Below are 7,857 nucleotides of genomic sequence, written 5' to 3'. Positions count from 1 at the left end.
TGTGGCAAGTGGGGGCCACTCTTCATCGCAGTGCGCAGGCCTCTCACTATCGCGGCCTCTCTTGCCGCGGAGCACAGGCTCCAGACGCGCAGGCTCAGTAATTGTGGCTCACGGGCCCAGCTGCTCTGCGGCATGTGGGATCTTCCCGGACCAGGGCTCGAACCCGTGTCCCCTGCACTGGCAGGCAGACTCCCAACCACTGCGCCACCAGGGAAGCCCATATTCTGTTTATTGAATTGGTTCCATGTGGGAGTTCACTTTGTGAAAATCGAGCTTTAACCTTAGGATGTGTGTACTCTTCTACATGTATGTTAAACCTCAGTAAAAGTTTTATTTGGGTTGGCCAAAAAGTTCATTTGGATTTTTCCGTAACATCCTACGGAAAAACCCGAACGAACTTTTTGGCCAACCCAATACAGAAAAACAGTGTGGGCTTTTGGGACGAGGGTCTGTCAAGTTTAAAACCATGTAATCTCAACAGCGTCTGCCATTGAGAGATGGGTGGGAGTGGGTGTCTGCCATCTTTAAAGGGACAGTACAATTTATACATTTTTTTCCCCCTGAAAGTTCTCCCATTTTAGTAGTTTAAAAGCTAGAACCTGGATTTCTCTTTCTCTTCCTACTGAGGGAGGGGCTATGAGGGAGGTGTAATTTCTGGGTACTGCTTCAGTAGCTGGCTATGAAATTAGTCCTAAATGATCTGTCTGGTCAACTCAGTTATCTAAGGCTTGATATGGGTGCAGCTGAGTTTATTCATTTATTCCTTCAACACTTTTTTTTTTTTTAACTCTCTGCATGCATTGTGGTAAATGCCTAAAACACTAGGATAAATATACTGCGTTCTTGCCTTGAGACATTTCCCATCAGGTAGAAAGAAGTCCGTATATAAACAAAATTAGAGAAATAAAGTGTGATTCGGGCTATAACAGAAGTATGTATAGGGTATGAATAGTGGGAGGGAAACAGTGGGAAAGACCAGAACCCCTTAGCTGGTGCGTGTATTAGGAAAGACTTTCAGAGGATGAAACTCTTGAAAGAACAGAAGGTACTGGGTGTGCCGGCATTTGGCTGGGATTAAGGGAGAGTCTGGAAGGTTCTTCCAGGAAGAAAGAATAGCAAAGGCAAAAGCACAGAGGTGTGAATGAATTATCCAGACAAGTTTGGGGAACAAAAGAGATTTTGCCCAGTTGGAGAGACAGGGGCTGGAGGAATGGGGAGGGTCATTTCAGTAGAAGAGAAAGACATCGGGACATAGATGAAGAGGGCTTTCCCTACCAACCTAACAGAGTTTTAAAGCCTTTATTCTATAAACAATAGCGAACAGAGGAGCAACATGGTCAGAGTGATTTCTTGGAAAAAGAGCTATAACAGAGGATAGAGGGAGCTGAACAAGAGGAAAACAGACTGGCCAGGAGACCACTGCAACAGTCCAGGCAAAAGGTGGTGGAGGTTTGCAAATAAAACAATAGGAGCCTGGTTGAAAAGGTGGGGATGATATAAGAGATGTCAAGAAGGCGGACTCAACAGAGGTCAGTCAACAATCACCTGCTGCTTGTAAGGGTGAGAAAGAGTGAAGTCAAGAGGAGGTATTTCTAGGATCCTGGCACGAGATGACAGTGGATGGAGCTGTAATTCTCCAATAAAGGGAGACTGAAGATGCACAGGTTTGGGGGTGAAAGATAATGTGTTTTGCATAGGGACAGATTGAGTTTGGGAGGATTACTCAGCTGGACATGGAGTTGGATTTAGGACTCTGAGGGCTCTGGGGAGGTGGGAGGAGAATCAGGGGAGAGTAGATCCATAAACTTTTTTTAACATGAGCAGGGGAAAATGCAACAGTTTTTTTGAGTTTATCTGACTGCATTTTCCCATACCAGATTCAGCTAACTTTGTACTCCATTCTTTTTAATGCCCTACTCCTCCCTGTCTTTGACAGCCCGTTGAGCCGAGATGACTCATTAGTCCTGCTCCGTGTCCCCTGGCAACCTCTGCCTGGGTTCAGGAAAAACTGCTTTAGCCACAGTATCATCTATCCCTCACAATATAGATGGTTATTCTGGATAGACTTTTTATAAATATTTTATTGCAAAATAAAACACAGACGTTGCAGACCACACAAATCAAATGTATGGCTTAACAAATTATTATAAAACAAATGCTCCCCAGGTCAAAAACTAGGACTTCCCCAGCCACCCCAGAAGCCTCTTTTAACATGCCCCATCCCCATCCCAATTCCCTTCTTCCCCTAGGTAAGCATTATATGGAGAGAATTGTGGATCTGGTCATTTCTGCCGAGCTTTGGCTAATTTCATCACAGAATCCTCATGCCCCTCATTGCCCTGTCCTGGGATGCTCCCCCCTGTAACTGCAAATCACTGTTGGCACTCACCCCCACGAAGCTGTTCCAGATTGCCCTTTTCTCTGTGTTGGATGCCCACTGTGTGTGTTGAGCACTGAGGAATCCCAGAGGGTAGTGTGCCTGAGATCCTGCTCCCTCTCTGTATTGCATTCCTAATTACATGTTGCTTATTTGATTTTTCCCTTTTGTCCATTTTGTCCCCATATTTCTCCCCGTCCTGACTACGTTGTAGATTCTTTCGAAGTAGAAACCAAACCTACTGCTCGTGCATTCCAGACCTTTGCCACTCAGAGGGTGGGCCGAGTACCAGCACTGGCATCACCTGGGAGCTGGTTAGAAATGCAGAAAACTGCGCCCCACACCAGGCCTACTGAATTGAAATCTGCATCTTATAAGATCCCCAGGAGGTTCTTGTGCACATTCCAAGTTGAGCAGAACTGTCCTGGAGCAGCGCTTTCTCAAGCTTGGCTGCACATTGGAATCACCTGGGGGGTCTTCCAAAAACACTCGGGGATTCCGCTGCAATTGATCTGGGAGTTGGTTTGGGCATCAGGATCCTAGCAAGCATCCCTACTGTCCCAATTTTCATGGGACTGGGTTTTTTTTTTCAGGATTTAGAACTTTCAGTGCTAAAATCAGGAACACCCTCAGCAAATCAGGACAAGTCGATCACCCTAGCCCTGGTGATTATAACATGCAGGTAGAGCTGAGACGCGCTGCTGGAGAGCACGTGGCAAAGGCTGGGATGCCGAACTACACCATCCTTGAGTCCCTTAAAAGCAGAGATGGCACTGAACGATTCTTTTGGTATGTCTTGTATTAGGGTATTTTGCACACAAAGCCTCTTACTAATGCTTATCACTAATATGGTATTTCTCTAAATGTTCCATAGTCACGCCCTTATTTACAAATTTTTTTTATGGTAAAGGGAGTTTATAATTTAACACTCACACCAGCAGGCATGTATGCACACACATACTTCCCACTTTCCAAGAAAAGATCTTAGGGCCCTTCCTGCTGTTCTGGGTTGACTTTGGCAGCCCGTTTAGACACCCCATCATGGGAAAGCTCCTCACCCAGCCCCAGGCCTGGGGTTCACTCCTTCAAGGGTGGCACTAGCTAGCTCTAAGTGTCTCTTATGTTTCTTCAAGAATTGCAAAAGATGATATGTTTTTATTTGGTTTTCCAAAGTCCACCCATGTAACAAAGTAAGACAAGTATACTTTAGTGTGCAATCCAACGTAGGGAGTCAAGTGTAGAAGCCAAGCTCTGGTCATCTTTAGATTCTTCTGTAGCCATGCAGTGTATTGGTTAAGAGCAAGGCTCAGGGAGCTCCACTCATGGGTTCCTTAGCAATGGTACTTAACCTGTGCTTCAGTTTCTCTATCCCTAAGATGGAGGTACTGATACTGCCTGCTTTATAGGGTTGTGAGGACTAAGATGACTCTTACATGTGGTGTCCTTAGGACTCATGACCCTTAGCAGGTGGCTCTACCAGAGGTAACTGCGGACTTGTATTCCTGCTGAGGCTCTTACTGCCTGTTTTGTTTCTTTGGGCTTCTTGTCCTTTCTTCTCTTTCTTGCATATATTCCTAGGATTAGGGATCTGGAGACATTTACACGCCTACCTTGGAGATACTGCAGGTTTGGTTCCAGACCACTGCAATAAAGCGAATGTCATAAATAAAGAGAGAGTCCCACAATTTTTTTGGTTTCCCAGTGCATATAAAAGTTATGCTTACACTGTACTGTAGTCTAAGGTACAATAGCATTATGTCTAAAAAGCAATGTACATATCTCAAAAAATATTGCTAAAAAGTTCTAGCTGTCATCTGAGCCTTCAGCGTGTCGTAATCTTTTTGCTGGTGGAGGGTCTTGCCTTGATGTTGTTGGCTGCTGACTGATCAGGGTGATGGTTGCTGAAGGCTGAGGTGGCTGTAGCAGTTTCTTAAAATAAGACAACAATGAGGTTTACTGCACGAACTGACTCTTCCTTTCATGAATGATTTCTCTGTAGCATGAAATGCCGTTTGATAGCATTTTACCCACAGTAGAACTTCTTTCAAAATTGGAGTCAGTCCTCTCAAACCCTGCTGCTGCTTTATCAACTAAGTTGATGTCATATTCAAAACTTTTGTTGTCAACAATCTTCATAATATCTTCACCAGGAGTAGATTCCATTCCACGTCTTTGCTCATCCAAAAGAAGCAAATCTTTATCCATTAAAGTTTTATCATGAGATTGCAGCAATTCTGTCACATCTTTGGTCTCCACTTCTAGTTCTCTTGCTGTTTTTACTACGTCTGCAGTTGCTTCCACCACTGAAGTCTTGAACCCCTCCAAGCCATCCTTGAGGGTTGGAATTGACTTCTTCCAAGCTCCTATTAATGTTGATATTTTGACCTCTTCTCATAAATCACAAATGTTATTAATGGCATCTAGAATGGTGAATCCTTTCCAGAAGGTTTTCAATTGACTTTGCCCAGATCCATCAGAGGAATCACTGTCTATGGCAGCTATAGCCTTACGAAATGTGTTTCTGAAATAATAAGGCTTGAAATTTGAAATTACCCACTGATCCATGGGTTACAGAATGGATGTTGTGTTAGCAGGCATGAAAACAACATGAATTGCATTGTGCATCTCCATCAGGGCTCTTGGGTGACCAGGTGTATTGTCAATGAGCAGTAATATCTTGAGAGGAATCTTTTTTTCTGAGCAGTAGATCTCAACAGTGGGCTTAAAATATTCAGTAAACCATGTTGTGAACAGATGTGCTGTCATCCAGCCTTTGTTGTTCCATTTGTAGAGCACAGACAGAGAAGATTTAGCATAATTGTTAAGGGCCCTAAGATTTTCAGAATGGTGAATGAGCATTGGCTTCAGTTTAAAGTCACCAGCTGCATTGGCCCCTAACAAGAGTCAGCCTGTCGTTTGAAGCTTTGAGGCCAGGCATCGACTTCTCCTCTCTAGCTATGGGAGTCCTAGATGGTATCTTCTTCCAATAGGAGGCTGTTTCATCTACATTGAACATCTATTATTTAGTGCAGCTACCTTCATTACTTACTTTAGCTAGTCTTCTGGATAACTGGTTGCAGCTTCAGCACTTGCTGCTTCACCTTGTACTTTTATATTATGGAGATGGTTTCTTTTCTTAAACATCATGAACTATCCTTTGCTGGCTTCAGACTTTTCTTTTGCGGCTTCCTCATCTCTCTCAACCTTCACTGCACTGAAGAGAGTTAGGGCCTTGTTCTGGATGGGGCTTTGGCTTAAGGGAATGTTGTGTTTGGCTTGATTTTCTATCCAGACCACTAAAACTTTTTTCATATCAGCAGTAAGCCTGTTCTGCTTTCTTATCATTCATGTGTTCACTGGAGTAACACTGTTAAGTTCCTTCAAGAACTTTTCCTTTTCATTTGCAACAAGGCTAACTATTTAGGGCAAAGAGGCCTATCTCAGCTTTTGACATGGCTTCCTCACTAAGCTTAGTCACTTCTAGTTTTTGCCTTAAAGTGAGAGAGGTGTGACTCTTCCTTTTACCTGAATACTTAGATGCCAATGTAGGGTTATTTTTATTTTTATTTTTTTTCCAATGTAGGGTTATTAACTGGCCTAACGGCTGGTGGTGGAGCAGTCAGAACACACACAGCATTTATCGATTAAGTTCACCATCTTTTATGGGCACGGTTTGTGGAGCCCCAAAACAATTACAATAGTAACATCAAAGATCACTGACCACAGATCATAACAAATATAATAATCATTTAAAAAGTTTGAAATATCGTGAGAATTACCAAAATGTGAGACGCATAGTGAGCAAATGCTTTTGGAAAAATGATGTCAATAGATTTGCTGGATGTGGGGTTGCCTCAAACCTTCAATTTGTTAAAAAATGCAACCTGCAAAGTATAGTAAAGCAAAGCACAATAAAAGAAGGCATGCCTATACTGAAGATGTAAAGGGGAATAAATAGCAAAAAAAAGACACCACTCAATTTGTGGTCTTTCAATAGTCAGGTTACATGTTCATGTGCTCTTACCCAAATGTGACTTTCTAAAGTGTCCTGGTGGAAGCCCCCTGATTTAAGAATTTGAGATTTCACAAAATTCACAAAAGTTCCTAAATCCTTAAATATACTAACAAGTTCCAGTAAAAGCCAGTGGAATAGGCTGAAAATTGTGACTCAGTTTAATTCTATGTCATATTCTTTCTAACCATTATTCATGAACATTGTACTCCTGATGACCATATTAAAGTTTCCAAGTAACTTTAAAGTATTATTAAAGACCCCATGTACTTTGTCTTTCCATGGTTTCTCTTCTGCAATGGGCAAAATTTAAGGTTAGGATGTCTACCTCTACACAAGCCTTCCCATCTCCCCCACTTAATTTTACTTCTTTAAAAGTAGACTTTATTTTTTCGGACAGTTTTAGATTGCAGAAAAATTGAGAAGATAGTATAGAAAGTTGCAATATACCCTGCACCCAGTTTCCCCTATTATTGACATCTTATGTTAGTATTGTATATTGCTTCCATTAATGAATTATAATTGATACATTATTATTACTACGGCCCCAATTGTTCAGATGTTTTAAATTTTAACCTAATGTTCTTTTTCTGTTCCAGCATCCCATCCAGGATATTTTACATTTAATTGTCATGTCTCTCTAGGCTCCTCTTGGCTGTGATAGTTAAGGCTCCCTTTTCATAACAATTATTATATTACTGTAAGTTATTTGGTACTATTCACTATTGTGATCATGAAATAGAATGCATTATTAGTACCTACACACATAGTTTAAACATCAATATGATGACCTAACGATATAATGAAAGAGGAGTAAAACAATAAATATTTAATATGTAGTTGCTTCTATAAATGCTCAGATCTGCATCAGAAATCATAAAATAGTCAGATACTTGTACCCATTTATAATTCAAGAGCAATAAGACAAGACTCTGGAATATTACTGACACTTTTTCTTTATTTTTGACATTTTGAAGTAAGAGCTAAATAAAAAATACTCATATACACATTTGGAATTACTGGGCCTGTGACAGTTATACATTTGACAGGTGCTGATGTATTGATTGCCATGGGTGGAACTGGTGTCACTGTCTTGATTTTCCAAAACAGTGAACAAAGTACAACCTCTCCTAGATTTATGCAGTAGTTGCATTTACAGAAAATCCAGTGTGTACTCAAATGGTGCAAAAAAATATTTTGTCTATATGGAAAACAGTTAAAGTTCTAATGTAATTAGAAGCACATTTTAACCGCCCCAAATGTCCAGTCTGACACACAACCCCTGTGCTGCAAAATCCTGCCCTGGAGGCACTTCCTGCGTCCTCCTCCATCTCCCGTTAAATGCCACTGCCCCCTTCTCATCATTGTGAGAAACAATCGAAGCACATGCAAATTTCCAAAACGCCCCCTAGGGGGCGGTACTGCTGTGGGCTGAGGTGCTAGACGGCGTAACAGGGGACTTGCCTTG

Source organism: Balaenoptera musculus, chromosome 7, assembly GCF_009873245.2.
Source record: "Balaenoptera musculus isolate JJ_BM4_2016_0621 chromosome 7, mBalMus1.pri.v3, whole genome shotgun sequence".
Taxonomy (NCBI): domain Eukaryota; kingdom Metazoa; phylum Chordata; class Mammalia; order Artiodactyla; family Balaenopteridae; genus Balaenoptera; species Balaenoptera musculus.
Note: the sequence above shows the minus strand (reverse complement) of the source record.